Raw genomic sequence first — 19,474 nt, forward strand, 5'->3', positions numbered from 1 at the left:
ACCGAGTGCTGAGAGGACTTTTAGCAATGTCTATCAAGGCGTGGGTCTGTGATAGTCTTAATGACCGGAAAAATCCCCACACCTATACAATAGGTAGGAAATTTTGGCCCTATGTTAATGGAGGTTGTACCATTGCCAGCATCGGTGGTCGGGAAAAGAAGAAGGTCGAAGACCGCTTGAAGGCATGCAGAGCCTTGGGTCCCGACCAATAGATCAGTGGCGTTGTGGAGGCGGTCTCATTTGATGACACTCTCGGGGAGATCGAGAGGGCAATCGAAGAGGATTTGAGCGAAGACCGAATGATTTAGATCAGTTCGGTTGAAATGTATGAAGTCATCATGGACTTCGGGAGGATAATCAGATTGTGTCCGATAGCCCAAGTCAACACGAAATATAAGACTGTGGACCAAAAGGTAAGGCCAGTCATGGCTGCCTTACTGAGGATAGTTGGGAGCGGATGAGAGGGGTCACGACCGACCCAAGTTTGTGAGATCCAACCGGCATAGGGTACTGGTTCACCGAGGAGATGCTACGGAGGTTGAAGATCATTGGGGGTTGCTTTTTACTGCAGACAGAGGACCAGTTTCGGACGATGTTTGAGAGGCACGAGAAGGCCTTGTATTCTCTTTGGGGGCAGATCCGGTATGTCGATCCAAAAATTGTAGAACCAATGGTGATATTCAAGGTACCGCACATACCAGGAACCTGAAGCCGATTCCGGTACCGAGGGCTCACATCCCGAAGTTGATGGAGTTGCTCAAGGAGAAGGTGGAGATGGAGATTCTTGAACCGTCGAGTGCCCCTTTAAATTCGAATCGATGGTTTACGGTGCCAAAAAAGAACAACACGGTGCACTTCATCCAGGACCTGCAACCGGTCAATAAAGTGACTATTAAGAATGTAGGGGTGGGGCCGACAATCAATGAGTTCGTAGAGGCTTATACTTTGGGTACCACCAGTTCTAGCTACCCGTGGAGAGTAGGGATATGACAACAATGACCCCTCTCGGCTTAGTTCAGTTGTGTACCTACCTCAAGGAGGTACCAACTTGGTGGCGGACATGGTGAATGCAATGACCAAAATGCTAAGGGACTACATCCCATACATCACCATGCCATTTTTCGATGACATTCCGTTGAAAAGATGTCCGGAGGACTTAAAGGAAGAATCGTTTGGAGAAGATGGGTGCCAAAAGTTTGTTGTTGATCACGTTGCCGATTGCGAGAAGGTACTTCAGAGGCTCGAGATAGCACGACTTACCTTCTCCAGGGAGAAGTCATCATTTGAGCAATCAGAGGTCCTAGTGGTGGGGCACCTTTACGGACCTTACGGTCAAAAAATTTCCCTAGCCAAGGTAGAGGCCATCTTAGAGATGAAGGAAGAGTGCAGGTCGGTCACGGAAATCTGATGGTTCCTAGGTCTGTGCGTCATCTACCACATTTGGATTCCCCATTACGCGCATATCACCGAGCGAGTCTATGGCTTGTTGAAGAACGAGTGGAAGTTCAGATGGGGCAAAGAGCACTCGGGGGTGATCCGGAGACTAAAGGGGATGTTTACGGTGGCACTAGCTCTCCGGAAAGAAGTGTACAAGACGGACACTCCAATTTATGTGACGATTGACACAAGTCCAACTGGAATTGGGTGGGTGATCAACCAAGAGGACGAAGTTGGAACAAGGTTCTCCATCCGATTCGGTGTGAAGGTGTTAAGCGAGTGACAACAAGGATACGCCCAAGTTAAACACAAACTATGGGGTATCATTTCGTTGGTTAAGGAAGATAAGGATTACTTTATCGTGACTGAGGTAATTATCGAAATAGACTGCCTACCGATTCTCGGTATGGTTTCCGCATGCATGACTCCGGACTTGGCAATGCTAAGGTGGATCGCGTACATAAAGTCCCTGAATTCGGAGATATGGCACATCTCCGGGAAAGACAACACCATGGCCGACATGCTATTGAGGGCACGGTACGAAGACAAGAACGACATGGTGTCGGAAGACGAAGGAGTCGTTGTAGACTACTTTGAGTCACCTCGGATGTCTACAAACAAACGAAGCGCTTCGACCCTGAACGAGTTCGACGAGGACAACTATGACAATGAGTGGCTTCTAATTGGGAGGTTCCTAAGCATGATGATGCCGAACGCAGTGTGGATGAAGGAAGAGGCCAGTCAAATCTGGAAGAAGGCCTACAAGTTCTTCTTGCGAGAGGGTAAGACATGGTGGCATCCGAAGAAGCGGAATGACACACCACTCTGGGTGGTGACGCGGATGGAAGACCAATCGGTGCTGATGTCGGAGTTCCACGAGAGTCCTTGGTCTGGACATCGGGGGATGTGGGCCATGTTCAAAAAGCTCAAGGAGAGATGCCGGTGGCCGAGAATGTATCGCGACATGCACCACTTCATGATGACATACGAGAGTTATCAGGTACATTCTGGAATCCGACACCATGACGAGCTACACCCAACCTACCCGCCGACCATTCACTTGAAATGATAGTGGCAATGATAGTGGGGATAGGGAAGATGCAGTACCTAGCGCTTGCGCGAGAGGACCTGACGAACTAGGTAGAGGGTCGAGCATTAATGAACAAGGCAACTGCAACGATATGCCGGTTCTTGATCGAGGACATGATTTGCCAATACGGGTGCGTTGGGAAGATAGTAGCCGACCGAAGGGAGTTGGACGTGCAAGAAGCCAAGGAGTTGTTCGACCGACTAGGGGTCAAGCTCTCCCTCACAATGGCGTACAATCCAAAGGCAAACGGAAAGGTCAAAAGAGGGCACAGAACGATTGACAAGGCAATAGTGCAAGCATGCGACTGACAAATTGGAAATTGGCCAAAGCTTCTCCCACATGCGTTGTGGGCCAACTGGACTATGCACAATTCGGTGACCGGGTACATGCCAGCTGAACTCATGTTCAAACAAAAGCCAATTATGCCATTGGAGAGAACAATAGCGTTGTGGACGGCAATTGACTTGACGGACGAGATGAGTCGGGAGGAGCTACTGGTTGCACGGGTTCGACAACTCCAAAGGCGACCAGAGGACGTAGAACGAGCTAAGGCGAATCTATAGGTGGCACGACTGAGCAGCAAAGGGAAATTCGACCGGACACACCGAATCAGGCCGAAGAAAATCAAGGAAGGTGATTGGGTACTGGTATACGATAGTAGCCTCGGCAACCAGCACCGGTCGACCCAGAATTTCACGACGCGGTGGTTTGGGCCTTACGTTGTCGCGGAGATCCGCGCTTGCATGTCAGATCCGGGTGGTAACACTGGGGTGATGGACCAGGAGAGGAGGATTTTCTGGAAATCGGAAGCCTTCGGAGCTCGCCGCATTGCCGGCCAGTTCGGACCCGGATAGTTTCCGAGGATGACCGATCCGACCGGTTCCGGATGCTTTCCGGAAGCAGCCCGTAACTGCATGGGGAGAGAGATCGCACGTGCTTGTCCACTCGGCCCTTCTGCTCATATGTACAAGGGCCTCAAAAGAAGCACTGGCCATGGCCTGGTTCACCGCGCTCGCACACACGCACCCACACATATACACAGGTTGCGACTAGCACACCTAAACCGGTTAACTACACACACACTAGCACTTAGACCCCCTTAATACCTATGCTACCTCCCGAGGACACACACACGCGCGCATACATACACGCTGACTCCACACAGACCCTAACGACGACCTCTCATCGCCAAGCCGCTAGTCGGGAGCACACGGGCTCGCCACGCGAATGGGGCCTTGCACGACAGAGAGGGGAACCTGATACTGACCCTTCAAGCACCCAAGCTCGTCTGGAATAGCAACACCGCGGACACAGTTGAGGCACTCAGACAGAGATGTGTCGAGGAGAAGCAAAACATAGACAGAGAAAGACAGAAGATAGTCCGCGCTTTGCGACAAATGAACCCACATATACACAACAACGAAACCCTAACAGAAACAGAAATACCTTCTTGAAGATAAAAAATAGAAACAACTTGTATTGACTAAGAAACAAAAATGGAACCTCAAACGAGGAACAAAACTATTTGGGACCCAACAGGTGGGAACCCCTGTACAAGAAGCGCGCCCTCCCTTTGATAGAACAAGGTGAGGGTCGCGTGACTATGTGGTATAAATCCCGTGATACATGGGAGCCTCCGTCCCGACTTTATTGCCGTTCGGCACCATAAAGGCACCCCTATCCCCCATACAAGTTTTACAAGAGTGGGTGCACATGGTTCGCCTTGCCGATTCCTCCAATATCTCCCAGTTTCTCACCGTAGCCATGAATCTTCACAACATCCGCCCCCACCAAACCGCACATCCACCGGTATGTGCCAAACTCCGGGAAGGTGAAAGATTCTGGCAGATGAGGAACCGGTCTTCCGTAGTCCGCACTCCAGTTGCCGCGTCGGCATTGCCAGTCTGAACCTTTGGCTTCGGTTCTTCCTTGCGCTCGCCTCTCCGTAGGCTTGTTCAACCCGTCCATAGGTCCTTGCCGCGATCCCTCCTGCATGTGCTCCCTTGTTGGCCCTTCTCTCGACCGCCTGCATGCTTCTGTTCATCCGGATTATGCGGTGTCCTTTGTCCAAGGAGCACCCGTGATGGCCCGCTTAGCCTCCGTAGACTTTCGCGTCATCTTGGTTTCCGTCCCTTGTCGTCCGTCGCCTTCGTCCCCTCGCCGCCACCTTCCTTCTCCTTGGTCTTATGTTGCCATGTTGGCTCAAATTTCCAAGGTCTCAGGAACTGGTGTGGAGGATCCCTCGCCGGCCTTCTACGCGAGATCACCTGAACCGGGAACCATCCTTCGCGCGTGTGCCGTGCATCCCCTTCCCGTGTTCGGCTCCGTCCGTGCCGAACCCCGGTTTTGTCCTATGCACACATCATCAGCCCTTGCCCGGCCAGATTGTGCATCACGGCTTCTCCGCATACTAGTGTCCTCCGCATCCGAGGAACACCCCATAGTAACCCGCTTGGCCACTTTCGTCTTGTGTCTCTACCACAGGTTTGGATCCTTCCGCTTTCCTTCGTCCCCTTGCCCGCTTGTTATCTCGGGTTTGGCACGCCACCCCAGTCGTTGCCACTCCGACTTCAATCTCCGAGATCTCCGAAGCGGGCGTGGAGGATCCTTCTCCGGTCCTCGATCTTGTTTTCAGTCTCCATCCCGCATAGTTCGTTTACGCACGCGTGTGTTCTCGTTCCCGACACCTCCGTGTGCCATCTTCCGCCTTCCTTGTCCGGCACCGCCTGTGCCGAACACCGTCCCGTACTCGTGCTTAACTTTGGCCCTTGACGGCCACCAACACGTCTTCCGTTCCGCTTTCGGGTGCGCCCTTTCCAGCTCGGCACACCGCTCCTTAACCAGGTGTCCCCGGCAGCTTACTGGAATATCACCCTTGCCGTCTACCAGCCTGCATGGCTTCCTTCGTTCATGTAACGCCTTGGCTAGTTGGTGCTTCTACTGTTGCCACCTTTGTCCCCTTTCCTCCACCTTCCATTACCCTCGATCTCACGTTGGCATGTCGGCCGAACAATCAAAGTCTCTGGGCAGGTGTGAAGGATCCTTCTCGGGCCTCTGTCTTGTTGGGTCGCCGACACTCGTACTAAGTGTGTCCGATCTTTGTCTTGCCGACTCTGCCGGTTGGGTCCGTATCCGGTTCGTGGCCGCCTTGCCGGACTTATACCTCCTTTTTTCTCTGCTTTCCGTCATCCGATCACGTTCTCCTGCCGCCACCATCCTTCTCTCTAGGTCTCATGCCGGCTCTCGTTGCCGGCTGTCAGAGTCTCCGACTCTAGAACAACAACACCGCGGAGACAAATGAGACACTCAGACAGAGATGTGTCGAGGAGAAGCAAAACATAGACAGAGAAAGACGAAGACAGTCCGTGCTCTGCCACAAACGAACCCACACACACACAGCAACGAAACACTAACAGAAACATAAATACCTTCTTGAAGATAAAAAATAGAAACAACTTGTATTCACTAGGAAATAAAAATGGAACCTCAAACGAGGAACAAAACTATTTGGGACCCAACCAGTGGGAACCCCTGTACAAGAAGTGCGCCCTCCCTTTTATAGAACAAGGTGAGGGTCGCGTGACTATGTGGGATAAATCCCGTGATACATGGGATCCTCCGTCCCGACTTTATTGCCATTCGGTGCCTTTAGCGCCATAAAGGCATCCCTATCCCCCATACAAGTTTTACAAGAGTGGGTGCACATGGTGCGCCTTGCCGATTCCTCCAATATCTCCCGGTTTCTCACCATAGACCAGAATCTTCACGACATCGTGGTGATGAGCGTCAACAACAATGCGACGTACCATTTGGCTGAGCTCGATGGGATGGGGATCATAGTGCCGATTGTGGGAAAATGGATCAAATCCTTCAAGAAGGGACACGAAGTGGAACTAAACCTGGAGGTAGGGGTCGAAAGCGCCGACGAAGGCGAGGAGTTGGAAGAGGACTAGATCGGTGATGGTTAAGGAGAGGAAGAGTGAAGATTGAGCCGGAATCACCACCGCTTCGCTGATTGGCACGTGCTGGAGGACGTGCGGTTTGCTAGGGGTGGATGTCGTGGAGGATTCCATTCATAGGGAGAAAAAGGAGCCAGAAGCGTGGGAGGAGGGTGTGGATGGATGCACATGAAACCATGTTTATGTACCAATATGTGTAAATAGTATAATGTTAGTTGGTGAAACTAGGTAGGAGTGATTCAATAGTTACTATTATGGACACACAAGTAGGTAGGAGTGATTCGATAGTTACTATTATGGACACACAAGTAGAGGAATAAAGGGGATTGATGATAGGAAATCGAGGAAGGAATCGAGACAGAAAAGCGGTTGTCATAACAGCCTGAGGATATTGAGGAAGGAATCCAGACCAAGCTTTGTAGATTTCTGTTTCTCTATTCCATGTTTCTGCCATTGCTGTGAGGCCTCTGTTTTGCGCTAGTAGCTTGTGTGCTCCTAATTGGAGGCTCGCTAGCGTTTGTGTGTGTGTGAGTGTGGAGAGCTAAAAGCTCTATTGCCAGCCGAGTTCGGTTGTAAGTCTCCTCCGCCGATTAATAATTTACCATGTTGTCTTCTTATCCTTTGCCTTCTTTGTCTTTACCGTTTACTTATCACCGTTCCTTCTCGCTTGCATGTGGGTACCCTAGTGTGTGATCCCGTGAGCTCATTGTTCGCTATCCAGTGCAGCTCCAAAACCAATAATGTGTGGCGAGCTCATGTGCTCACCATCTAGCATCCGAAGATTGGTCCAAATTGGATACGTCTCCGGACCGCGCTCCACCGAAGTTATCTGGAAACCAATCGGGATAATCCCATTTCCTTACCAGCTCCAGAATCATGATCATGATAATCCCTTTCCTTACCGGATCCGGAACGGAGGTCCGGAGAAAGTTATCGGGACACTAATCCAAATCAAGGCCTTGTTAGCAAAGCACTGCAAGCGGTTGGCCCAGATGATAGATGTGACACTAACTCAGAGATGGCAAGAATGGTCGGCAAACACCACTGAATTTAAAATGTTTCGAGCAGACCATGAGAACCGCAAGGAGGAGGGCCGGGGGTTATACAAAATGGATGAGAACAACATTGAACTGCAACGCGAAGACCTAACCGAGGAATTCTACTCCCTGGCCCAGACACACAGTGAGGAGGTCAAGAAATTACTCAAGGAATTCGAGGATGAACAGTTGCAACTTGCCCTCAACTTGGAGCGATACGAGCAGAAGCGAACCCAGGAGACTAACTTGGAAGACCAAGGACGAATGGAAGATGAACTCGGCGAAGACATCGTAGAGGTCCAAAATTGATTGGACGCAGAAATCAATGTTCATGAAGCTTAACAAAGGGAGGAGGCAGAACACGATGCACAAGGGCAAGCCGACGCCGGTGACGACAGGGTTGAACTGACGGAGCAAAGGCTCCCACACAATGAAGAGCGGCCACAAGCCGAGAGCACACACGCGATGGAACCAAGGGCCACGATACAACAACCGAACGTTAAAGACCACCTAGTGGCAACAAGAGACAATCAATCAGTTGAGGAACAACCGACCCATCTCGAGCAGGCGGTCGAGTTCGACACCAAAGTAGATGACTCGCGATAGTCACCAAGCATCTTGCACATTTTTTATGAAGAGTAAAGAGCAACAATTTTGGCAAGGTTATATATTTTTTGATTATTTTGTTTCTTGGGTTCAATGTCCAAGGCACTATGCCATGGGCGTGCTAGGTGTTAACTAACAGGACAAGTGTGACAAGGTGTGAAAGGAGTCAAATGGAGCCGAGCACTAACAGTCGAACAAAGGAAGCCAACTATTAAGGAGGAACAGTTGTAAAGCGCCGAGCATAGAGAATTGTATATATATAGCGAGTGTTTGAGAACGGAGAGGGGGACATATAGGGAAAGATATATATTAGGCCAGAAAAGAGAGAGAGTGAGTCTTGTGCTGATAGTGATCGGTACATGTATTTGTGTATGTTTGTACTCTAATCAATTATACTTTCTTGTGGGCAACTCGAGTGTTCTTCCTTTAAGTCTAGCATAGAAGCACTATTTGTGTAAGAATTGTGGTTCTGGGAACGGTTGTAGCCAATCATGTCTAAGGATATTTTTCTTGTCTGTTGATTGTAGCAAATCCGAGTGGGTAGACCGAAATAACAATTTGTATGTGTCATGAGTGCTGTGAAGTCCATATACCACATATTGATTCGAATAACAGGTATGGCCGGGTGTTGTAAACCCAACTCCCCTTTGCACCACAATACCTTGATCCGATTGCTCAGGAAGGAGTAACAAATGTTATCTTCCAAATTTGGAGTTTGCTTATAACAACTCCAAGCATACATCGATGGTATATAGTCCTTTTATGTTCATGTATGGTTTTTAGCCACGAGCCCCGATTGATGTTAAATATAAATCACGATGAGTTGAGAAGTGCATAAAAGTTTCCAAGGGATATGCAAGATATGTTACATATATTGCACAGATATTATAAAAACAGCTCAAGATAGAACGTGCTTTTATGCCGACCATAATAGGAAACCTCGTGTATTCAAACTTGGACCGAAGGTATTTCTACGTGTGCCTCAAGATTCTAAGAAATTGTCAATGGGCAAGTGCGCTAAGTTAGCCTCACGGTTTTGTGGACCTTTCACAGTCCTTAAACGCATTGGAACGCATTGGTATCTCAATCTATCATCTTGCTCTTCTTGATGATGTCGGAAACCATCCAGTTTTCCATGTATGCCGTTTAAAAGAACTTCTTGGTTCCAACAATAATACAATTACAACTAAAACTTTGGTTACTTCTGAAGATTTATCTTCTAAACCACATGTACTAGAGAAAATTTTCGATATTAAAACAAAACATTTGAGTTCTAAAACAATCGGAGGATTTAAAATTAAATAGATGGATAGGTCTATAAAAGATGCTACATGGGAATGAGAAAACACCATTCAAACGAACTTCCCTAACTTTTCATTGCAAGAGATCAATGTTTAAAAGAGGGGGAATATGTTATAGGCATGAGCATAATTTATCCTCTGGTAGTTTATACCCTAGTGTTCTTCACACGAGGATAAAAATATGAGGGTTAATCGAGAGTGTAAAGAAGGTAGAATTACTTTTAATCTTAGGGATTGAGTCAACCCATAAGGGCCACCTATGAAATTGCCTAGTGGCCTTAGCTTTGGCTATAAATACAAGGCCTAGCTATCCTTGTTACGGACATTATTCGACAATTTTGTTATGTAAGGTTGTCCCTCCTTGTGGGGGAGTCGGATGAAAAAAATCGGTCGAAAAGCTGAAATGAGTCGGTTGGCCGAAATCGGTCGAAAAGCCGAAACGAGAGTCGGCTGGCCGACATCGGTAAGAAAGCAGAAATTGGGATTCGATCGAATGGGAGTCAGTCGAATAGAAGTTCAAACAAACATATACATGTATATGTATATGTATATGTATGAGATAAGTTAGTATATGTAGTGAGAGTTGAACTAACTGCGTTTGTATGTGGGATAACTCACTAAGAGTAAAAACAATGAGTAAAACCGCGAAAGTGAACTTAAGTAAGTGAGCGCGTGAGGGTGTAGTGACTCGTGAGAACATGTTGCAAGAGAAGAGTGACACAGAGAACGACAGAGACCTAACACAGTAGTGGTTGTGTGAGTGCCATAGCTCAGAAGCTGAGCGTGAGTGGAAACAAAGGAAGAAGAGTGTAACAGAAAGAAAAGAAAAGACAAATCATGAAGTTGTGAAGGCTTCGAACGAGATAGATACCTACGAGTTAGGTTTTGGTGCACTCAGCTAAAATTGTGGTTTTAGAGTACAACCGTACCAAATCAGGTTCTATCATTCTGTGATTGTATTTTGTCTTATCTTATAGTGGAAATTTCTCGTACCGTGGTTTTTCCTTGAAATCAGGGTTTTCCACGTTGTCGTGACGATTTTCGGCTACGGTGTGAAACCGAGTGAGACGAATAAACCAAGGATGTGCAACATTGCACATACACTTAGCAAATAAGCCTCCTAAGGCCTAGTGGCACTTGAGTTCATACAGAGGGGTGCAAGCAAGGTTTGAACCTTGCACCTCTAAGATACAAGATAATTGCCTTACCACTAGGACAACTATCATATAGTGTAGATTTTATGTATTTACTTTTCATATATGAATTATAGATGAAACAACCATTAGAAAACCATGTGCACAAAACCATGGTTCTAAACCCATGGTTTGTGCATGACATAAACAAAACCGTGTGCACAAAACCATGGTTTTAGCCCATGCTTTTGTGCATGTCACAAGCATGGAAAGACCTATAAAAGCCTCGAGTTGGGCTTGTGTAAGGGGGGCTCAATATGTGATATCACCAACACCATTATCATCAATATAATTATATTTGTCTTTATCTTCTTCATATTTTTCTACTTCTCAAGTGTACAATCTTTCTTCTTCTCAAAGTAAACCAATTTCATCTAATCTTACATTGATCGTCATCTCTTCGATAATTCTGCAAACATCCTCCCCAGTCCAAGACCCCGGTGGTCGCTCGAGTAGCACACGCACGCGCGAATCTTCGCGACAACGTAAATCATGTGCTACTTGTTTTATTTTTGTTCGTGTCTAAGTTTATTTGTAACTTCCATTTGAGTGGAAATCATAACAAATTGGTATCAGAGCATAGGTTCTAGATGGAAGGGAATGTGAGTGGCTTTCCGGGGATGATTGTCCTAAACTCACAAAACTACTCAGACTGGAAGATTAAAATGAAGGATCTTTTGATAGTCAAAGATCTATATGAGCCAATAGAAAAGGAAGACGTACCTAGAGGGGTAATAGAATCTGAGTGGAAAACTCTAAATAGAAAGACAATTGCAACCATAAGACAATGTGTAGAGATTAGCATTCTACAACATGTAGCAAGTGACACAAATGCCTATGAGTTATGGCAAAAACACTCAGCTCTCTACGAAAGCAAAAATGCCTTAAATAAAACTTCCCTGTTGAGAAAAATAGTGAGACTAAAGTACGTAGATGGGGAGAATATCGTAGAGCACATTAGTAACTTCATGGGGTTGGTAAACCAGTTAGCATCATCGAAGTTCCCGTTAGATGATGCTATGCAGGACACAGTACTACTATATACTTTGGTTGACAGCTGGGAAAACCTAATAGTGACACTCAACACCTCATGTAAAGAAGTCAACCTATCTTTACAAGTAGTAAAAACAAGTATTCTAAGCGAAGAGACAAAAAGAAAGGATAAAAGTGCCTTGTCTCAATCGGAAGCTAATGTGCCCCACGAACTTAGCACAGGAGGAAGTCTTATGCAAGGTCAAAATCTAGAGGAAGACCTACATGCTTCTATTGTGGAAGCCTGGTCACTTCCAAAAGAATTGTTAACACTTTAGGAAGGACAGAGGCATGGTTGATGAGGTCGAACCTAGAAAAATTTCTGATGATAAAAACACCTCAGCCATTGCAACTAGTGAGGAAGAGATGTTGTTTATTTGTGAATAAGGTAGTGTGAACCTTGCAAATGTTGAGTGCTCATGGGTAGTCGATTCCGGTGCATCATTCCACTTGACTCCCAAAAGAGAATGCTTCTCATCTTACACAATCGGTGACAACGACTACGTAAGGATGGGAAATGGTGGTGAATGCAAGATTGTGGGCATAGGAAACATGTGTTTGCTAACATCTACTGGCTGCATGTTGATGTTGAAGGATGTTCGCCATGTTCCGGATGTGAGATTGAATCTAATATCGGCTGGATGGCTAGATGACGAAGGCTACAGTGGTAGTTTTCGTAATGGTACATGGAAGTTCTGTAAAGGGAGCCTGATTGTGGCTCGAACTCAAAAACAGAACACATTGTACGTAATGCATGCAAAATTGTGCCGAGATGAAGCAAATTCAGTTGGTGACGCAGATGGTGAGTTGTGGCATAAAAGGCTCGAGCACATGAGCGAAAGGGCTATGCATATCCTTGTTGAAAAGGATTTCCTACCAGAGGTGAAAGGGAGTAATGTTGATGGTTTTGTACCTTATAAACAAGTCTCCCTCAGTACCTTTGAAGGGGGATGTCCCACATAAGGTGTGGACAGGAAGTAATGTGTCTTATCAGCATTTAAGAGTGTTTGGATGCTTGGCCTATGTACATGTTGCTAAAGATCAGAGGTCAAAGTTGGATAGCAAGCCCAAGCCTTGTATATTCTTGGGGTACTCGGAAGATAAGTTCATATATAGAATGTGGGATCTCCTTGATAAGAAAGTGATAAGAAGTCGAGATGTTATATTCATGGAATACAAGACAATTGAAGACTGGAAGCAACAAAGACCAGAGTCGTCTTCCCAATCAACTACTGTTATGGAGTCGACACTAGTCGATCCCACTCCCACACAAATAGTCGGCAAACAATAGCCGGCTGATGAAGCCAAATCTGAGTTAGCTGACACTCAACAACAAGCATATGCACATGAATCTAAGTCGGACGATGATTTGGTAGAAGAAACCGAATCTGAATCAGTTGTTGAAGGAAGAAGATATCCATGAAGACAAAGTAAGACCTCTGCTCGGTATCCAGCCAGTCAATATATTCTCTTGACTAATGAAGGGGAACCAGAATGCGATGAAGAGGTCATGACTGATGTACATAAGGAGAAATGGTATAATGCCATGCAAGAGGAAATTGATTCCTTGCATGAGAACCACACCTATGAGCTAATGGAGCTGCCTGATGGAAAGAAGGCACTAAGAAACAAATGGGTCTACAAACTAAAGATTGGAGAAGACGTAAGTACACCTAGGTATAAGGCCCGTATTGTAGTGAAAGGTTTCCAACAGAAAAAGGGTGTTGATTTTGATGAGATTTTTGCTCCGGTAGTGAGAATGACCTCCATCCAAACTGTTTTGAGTATGGTTGCTAGTAGGAATTTGGAAATTGAACAGTTGGATGTTAAAACAACATTCTTGCACGGTGAGTTGGAAGACGAAATCTATATGCAGCAGCCGGAGGGCTTTGAGGTGAAAGGAAAATAAAATCTTGTATGTACGTTGACCAAGAGCTTGTATGGACTGAAACAAGCTCCTCGACAATGGTATAAGAAGTTTGAGTCCTTCATGTTGGAACATGGATTCCAAAAAACACACGATGATCATTGGGTATTTGTGAAGAGGTATGATGAAGGTGATTTTCTGATTCTTTTGTTGTATGTGGATGATATGTTGGTTGTTGGACAGAATGCTAAAAAGATTGTAAGCTTGAAGAAAGCTTTGAGCAAATCTTTTGCCATGAAAGACTTAGGACTAGCAAAACAGATTCTGAGAATGCATATGTCATGATATGGCAAGACTTGAACCCATAACCTTATGCTACATGGGTCGAGCTCTTGACCATTAGACTATACATTGTAATATATAGAATATATTTATATTTTATTATAGAAAATTGATGTATATTCCAGATTTCTCTAGAACATTCTAGAAACTTCAAGAGTACTCCTGAGAACACTATAAAAGGAGGCACAAGGCATTATTTCGAACCAAATCGGTTCAACACCAGTCTTAACCCTCCTAGCTACTATTGTATACTCTCTTCACATAATATATATCTTTTATCATCATTCTCTCTCTCTCTCTCTCTATCTCTCTCTCTCCTTCTCTCGAGAGTTCTACACCTCTCTTAGTACTAATCCTCATCTTTTAGTACTAATTCCTTCTCTGTCTTAGTACTCATCCTTACAATTTGAACCGATTTTTCCGTCCTCCTTCCGTCTCCTCCTTTCCTCCTCTTCCTTTTATATTCTTACATATCCCCCTTTTCCGGTCTTCTTTTCAGTTTCCCACATACTCTTACCCCTTTCTTCCTTTCATACTAATCCTCTTATTCTCCCTAGTAAAATGGAAACTATTAGCGCTCAGGAATACCAATCTGTTTTCTCGGAGCTCCAGTGCTTAAAGGAGAAATTTGTAGCACTAGAACAAGAAAATCACCATTTGTTGGGGGATCTTCAACAAATAGCGCTGGAAAAACAACAACCACACGGGGAGCTGATCTTATGTATGCAACAACTCGAAGCAACCATCGTATCGATGCAACAACAAGGACCCGGAACACAAGGGATTCATAAAGAACCCAAGATCGTCCTTCCCATGAAATTCGATGGAACGTGATCGCAGTTTAGAGGGTTCCTTAATCAAGTATGACTAGTTATTCAAATGCATCCTTCCCGATATCCCACCGATGCATCACGAGTGGGTTTAGTAGGCACGTTGTTAAGTGGCTCAGCGTTGGCATGGTTCGCTCCGTTGTTAGAAAAAGAATCTCCATTACTAAACAATTTTGAAGAATTTATAAGTGAGTTTAAAGCCTGTTTTGGAGATACTGACATCATAAGGACTGCAATTAACAAAATCTGGCGATTACGTCAAGGCGATCGTCCAGCCTCCGCATACGGTGTCGTGAAGATCCGTCACTACGCGCGGATCGTGAGGCGGAACCGCCGGGGTTCTGGACCAGAAGGATTTAGAGTCGATACAAGCTTTGGCGAGAAAGTACTTAAGATAGATTGGGAAAGAGAGAAGTTGAGATTACACGATTGATTTGATAACAAATTTCTTCCTCTTAATTTTCATAAAAAAAACCGTGTTTTTTCTCCTCCCCCTTCCCTCTTTTATAAATGCTCTCATGCATATGATGCATGTGAGGGTACAAGACATGCATAAATTGCATGTTTGCCATTTGGCGCTTAAGTATTACATGTGGTGCATGCTAACCATGTCACTCATTTTAGCACTCATGTATGAGAATTTACATGTAAAAGTACTATGATAGAAATATAATTTCAACTAAATAGCATGGCTTAATGGTAAGCCAATTGACTCCTAACATGGAGGTGCAAGGTTCGAATCCATACTTGCCCTCCTTGTATATGTAACTATGTATATATATTTATATATTTATTTATCTAGTCGCCGGATCCGGTGCCTCGTCGGTTACCGGTGCCGCCGCCGGATGCCGTTGGTTACCGGTGCCTCGCCGGATACCGGATGCTGCCGCCGGATACCCTTTACGAGTAGCTAACCACCTCCACTCTTAGTTCAAGTTACCTTGAACTCTCTATGCTCCACACATAGACACAAAGATAATATCTTTTGCTCCACCTTATATATGATGAGAGCCGTATTTGTCGTGCCTATGTGGGATATCTCACAATTTTCTCTTTTCTTTTCACAAACTTTATATCCTCATATCTTGACATTTAGTTGTCCATTTCTCGTGTAATAAAGTGCATTCGAAACCTCCATCATTTTGTACTTAGATATTAAATATGTTATCTTCACAATTATTGTATTACGTGATTCATACTCAATTTCGTACGTTTTATGGGATTTTCACACTATTGCCGAAAATCTTCACGACATCCACCCCCACCAAACCGCACGTCCTCCGGTACGTGCCAAGAAGAGAAGAAGTGAGATTTCGGCTACGATGATCAATTAGATTCCTCCATGTCTTCATTTTCATCCAGCCTATTATGTTCATCGTCGAGGTAATCGAGGTCAGGATTCTTGTCTTGTCTTTTCTTGAAAAGCTTTACTCTTTTTCCCGCAATGGGTACAACCAACCTTGATCCGTCTAGTTCCGCAAGGTGGTATGTGGCATTATCGTTGGCACTTGTCACCACATACGGCCCGAACCATCTTCTTGCGAACTTCCTTGTTGTACTATGTTGATTGTCAAGGGTGTTGTCGTAAACCAAAACCCAATCCCCTTCTTCAATCTTCTTGGGACGAAGTCGATGCGTGTTGTCGAACCGAACTTTGTTCTTTACTCGGGCTGCCTTCATCATCTTTCACACTTTTTCTAAATTTTCAGGTCTTCTTTCAAGTTGCCTTATCCGCGCCGCTAATAACTCTTCTCGGCTCATCTCGTTCTCCCACGGTATCGCTACCCATGAGGCGATCGTCCTTTCGATGGGCATAATCGTCTTTTGTCCATACATAAGCTCCGTCGGCATATACCCTGTCACCGAGCTATGTGTCGTTCTATCGGCCCACAAGGCATAGGGTAATAGTCGTGGCCAATTCCCGACTCCACCGTTGCATGCCCGTACGATGGCTTTAACGATAGGTCCATGCCCTCGCTCGATCTTCCCATTTGCTTCCGGATTGTAGGCAGTCGTGAGGGAGAGCTTCACGCCTAGTCTTTCGAAGAGCTTCATCGCTTCGTGCGCGTCCAACTCCCCTCGGTCGGCCACTATCTTCCCTACACATCCATATCGGCAAACAACATCTTCAAGTAAAAATTTACAAACGGCTGAAGTCGTCTTATTTGTCAAGGCTCGTCCTTCCACTTGCGAGCGCTAAGTACTTCATTTGTCCCACTCCCATTGGCATCGAGACCAGATCCACCATCCATTTGAAGTGAATGGTGAGTGGGTATGTCGGCTTTAACTCATCACGATGACGTATATTTGAATATATTTGGCAAGTTTCACATGTCGACACGAAATGGAGTACATCTTTGTACATGCTTGGCCACCAGTACTTCTCCTTCAATTTTTCGAACGTCGCCCATGTTCCTCTATGACCTGCCCAAGCACTCTCGTGGAATTCGGTCATCAGCGTCTCTTGCTCTTCTTTCTTTACCACCACTCGACGTGGTATTCCTGTCCTTCTTTTTGGGTGTCGCCAAAGGAATCCTCCCTTCAAGAAGTATCGATAAGCTTTCTTTCGGATTCGTAGGGCCTCCTCCTTTGTCAACGAAGCATCTGTCGTCAATGTTCTTAGGAATCTACCGATGAGTAACCATTCTCCTTCGTACTCGTTCTCGTTGAAGGCGTGGAGGGTTTGCGAGTCCTAGTCTTCCGCCGACAATCGAGCCATCTTGAAGAAGTTGAGGGCGACATCTTCATCTTCCGAAACCATGTTACTTCCATTTGAAAATCTTGCCCTCGACAGCATGTCAGCCATGGCGTTCTTCTTCCCTGCGATGTGACGGATCTCTGGGTTTAAAGACTTGATGTAGGCGATCCACCTTAGCATAGCAAGATCTGGGGTCGCACATCCCGAGACCATTCCGAGAATTGGGAGACAATCTGTCTCTATTATCACTTATGACCCGATCAGGTAATCTTTGTCCGTCTTCACTGCCGACACAATACCCCAAAGTTCCCGCTTGACTTGGGCATATCTTTGTTGTTGTTCGCTGAGAACCTTTGCTCCGAACCGGACGGCATATCGCGCATTATCTTCACCTTCTTGATTGATGACCCACCCGATTCCGGTTGGGCTCATATCTACGGTCACGTAAATTGGTTTCCCTTCGGCATAGTCGGCCTTCCTTAGTGCCGGAGCTTCAAGAAGCAGTTTCTTTAATCTTCGCATCGCCTCTGTGTGCTCGTCTCGCCATTCGAACTTTATTCTTTTCTTTAGTAGTCCATATAACGGTTCGGCGACATGAGCGTAGTGAGGAATCCATATATGATAAAACGCGCACGCTCCAAGGAACCTTCGAACCTCCGTTTGGTTTTCGCATTCTTCTTTCATGTCTTGGATTGCGTTCACTTTGGATGGCGAGGGGTTCCGGCCATATGCTCCACACAAGTGACCTACCACCAAGATCTCCGGTTGCCCGAATGCGGATTTTTCTCCCGAAATGTCAAATTCGCATCTTCGAGCCTTTGAAGCACCTTCTCGCAATCTTTCATATGATCCGCAACGAACTTTCTACAACCTTCCTTATCTTTCGATTCATCTTTCTCCTCATTCGAACATCCTTTTATCGGAATATCATCCAAGAATGGCATCGTGATGTCCGGAATGCAATCCTTCAAGACTTTATTCATGGCATTCACCATATGAGCCACCGAGTTCGTTGCGCCTTGGGGTAAGGTACACATCCGCACAAGCCCGATCGGAGTCCTCATGGTTGTAATGTCCCGACTGTCGATCGCCAATTGGAATTGGTCATATCCGGAGTAGAGATCGCCAATGGAGTAGATGGACCGGCCCGCAAACGCTTCGGCAAATTCGTCCACGCTCGGACCGATTCCAGCATTTCGAATTGTCACCTTGTTGACGGGTTGAAGATCTTGGATGAATCGCAATGATCCATTCTTCTTCGGCACCGTGAACCACCTATTGGAATAAGGAGCATTCGACGGTTCTAGAATTCCCATACTCACCTTCTCCTTTAAGAGTTCGATAAGCTTCGGAAGGTGTGCTCTTAGAACCGGTATCGGTTTCAAATTCCAAGGCACATGAGGCACCGTGAAGATCACCATTGGCTCTATAACCTTTGGGTCGGCGCATCCGATTTCTCGTGGGAAGAATGCGAAAGCCTTCCCATGTCTCTCAAGCATATCGCGAAACATTCGCTCCTCTTCAGGGAGAAGGAAATCGTCCTTTCCAACTCGTAGCTTCCCCTTCGTCTCTTTGGTGAAGTCATGACGTATCTTCTTCGGATCTCTTAAGCTTGGATCGTTAGCGACTTCCTTCATCTTTTGCCAGCTATCTTCCGGTAGCGGAACCGCAACTGGCTTGATCTTCTTATCCACCGTTTTATATTTCGTGTTGATGTCAGCTTCCTTCATCAAGATGCCACGACGGTATTCATCGATGATAGCGTACATGTTGACGGAGTTAACCGAAATCACGCATTGGTTGTGAAGATAGCTCAAGTCCACGACGTCCTCGATTTCGCCGATGGTGTTGTTAAATGAGGCTTCTTCCATAATATGAGTCACGAACTCCCCTTCTTCTATTATGTTCTCTTCTTTCAACATCTTCTCGAATTCTTGTATCCGGTGCTTGTGCTTCTTGTCGGGTAGTACTAGTTTACATGCGCCACTAGGTGTGACACATGTTGCTTCTCTTTGCAATCCACGCACTCTTCTTTCTTGTGGGGTCTTGTGATTGCTCGGACTATTTGTGCCCCATGCTTCA

The sequence above is a fragment of the Azolla caroliniana genome, unplaced genomic scaffold, assembly GCF_043228905.1.
Source record: "Azolla caroliniana isolate FFs.n. ecotype wild unplaced genomic scaffold, voAzoCaro1.0.p SCAF_12, whole genome shotgun sequence".
NCBI lineage: Eukaryota > Viridiplantae > Streptophyta > Polypodiopsida > Salviniales > Salviniaceae > Azolla > Azolla caroliniana.